The sequence below is a fragment of the Myotis lucifugus genome, unplaced genomic scaffold (assembly GCF_000147115.1).
Source record: "Myotis lucifugus unplaced genomic scaffold, Myoluc2.0 scaffold_1823, whole genome shotgun sequence".
Lineage (NCBI taxonomy): Eukaryota > Metazoa > Chordata > Mammalia > Chiroptera > Vespertilionidae > Myotis > Myotis lucifugus.
The window spans coordinates 19,753-21,681 of record NW_005872871.1 but is presented as its reverse complement, the minus strand read 5'-3'; the positions used below and the strand labels follow the sequence as shown (position 1 = coordinate 21,681).

At 51.8% G+C, this 1,929-nt stretch overlaps 1 pseudogene; it reads left to right on the top strand.

The window, feature by feature from the left end:
- The first annotated feature begins 263 nt into the window (after positions 1-263).
- Positions 264-618, top strand: LOC102431047 (annotated as a pseudogene).
- Positions 619-1,929: the final 1,311 nt, after the last annotated feature.

Genomic DNA, 1,929 nt, shown 5'->3' with positions numbered 1-1,929 from the left:
AGCTTAACAGAACAGTAGAGTAGTGACCTTGGAATGGAGATAACAAAAGCCCTAACCTTTGGAATAGAACAGATAGGATTAAAATCAAATGGTATAAATACAGATGTAACAGGAGAATAAAGACAGAACCTGGTGGGATTTGTGTGCAGCTCCTCTTTCAGACCCAAACCCTGAACCACGCAGAACGTCAGGGGAAAACATACTCCACAATAAGGAAACTACTAAACTTCCTGTGCAAGTGAGTAGAATTTCATAAGAGCATAATGGATGGAGAAGAGAGCACCTATGGTGGCTGTGGAGGCCCTGATGCCATGTATGTCAAATTGATATCTTCAGATGGTCATGAATTTATTGTAAAAAGAGAACATACATTAACATCAGGAACAATAAAAGCCATGTTGAGTGGCCCAGGTCAGTTTGCTGAGGAGGAAACTAATGAAGTCAATTTTAGAGAGATCCCTTCACACGTGCTATCAAAAGTGTGCATGTATTTTACTTACAAGGCTCGCTACACTAACAGCACCACAGAAATTCCTGAATTCCCAATTGCACCTGAAATTGCACTGGAACTGCTGATGGCTGCGAACTTCCTAGATTGTTAAATAAAAGAAATTATAATAGACTGTTAAAAATAAAGAACCTGGTGGGAGAACCTGGCTGGAGAACCTGGCTATGCTGATCAACTGAACGCTGCCTCCATGTCATTCCTTCTTGGCCGACTCTGTCCACACCTTTGGGAACCCCTGGACCTGCTGGGGCTGGACCCCAACACCTGGGCAAGCAGGGTCGGTGGCCATCCTGCCTGACACTAGGGCACACCCTGGCCTCTGCCTGGGTCCTGCACCCGCCACCAGGGGACCATGTCCCCCTCTGCCCTCCCTTTCCCTTTACAATCGAGGACAAAACAGAGAAGTGGGGGCCAGAAGTCTTTGAAAACATAGAGTATGACACACAGTAGTATAACTTGAAAAGAACTTGAGGGCCAGCAACCACAACACACATGTTCAGTTGCATAAAGTTTGTGTTGTTTCGTTTTATTCTGAAAAGTCTTGAGGTAGGAATGAGTGTCTCCTTTCACAGGAGAGGAAAACTGAGGCCCTGGAGGGTTAGTGAGTTGCACAGGGTCACATGGGACAGGTGGCAGCCCTGGTCCCAGGTCCCGGTCCTGAGCCCTGTGCAGCGCTCTCCACAGGACAGCCTGCCCTCCAAGGAGACAGGGCAGTCTGGCTGCTGTCAGGCTTCCATGGAGGAGAGCTACTGGGGACCCGTTTTCCCCAGGGGAGTTCAACTCCCTCCAAGTTGCATAGCAGCTGGTAGCCACACCTTCCTGGTGTGGAGGACAGATGTCAGTGTGTGTGTGTGTGTGTGTGTGTGCGTGTGTGTTTGTGTGTGTGTGTGTGTGCATTTGCGCGCGCACCAGGCCAGTCAGTTCAAGTTGAGAGTCTCCTCTAGCGCCCTCTCCTGGACACAGGGAAGAGGTGCTTTTCCCAATGGTCCCATAGGATTACCCCAGTCCCCCTTCTCTCCCCATATCCATCTTGGAGTGGCCCCACTGAGGCCCTGGCTGTGTTGGTCTCCTGACCATGACCTTTGCTCTCCCGCTTGGGAGGTTCCTGTCCAAGGACCGAGTAGAGATGCCGCATCTAAACCCACGTGTTCTCCAGTCCCTCCAGGCTGCAGACCCCTCTTCAGGGGACAAATGCAGCCCTGATTGCCCAGCCTTCCCTGAAGGAGGGGCCAGGCCACCCAGGCCAACTCCTGGGCTGCATCTGGCCCATTGGTCTCCTCAGTCCTGGGCTGTGGGAGCCCTGATCTGGCTCCCTGTGTCACAGTGACTCCTCTCTCCCCAGGGGATGACACCCTTGGAGGGGGGCTGTGTGGGGTGGTAACCCCCCCTCACTGAGCTGTGGTCCCCCATTCAGGGGACTC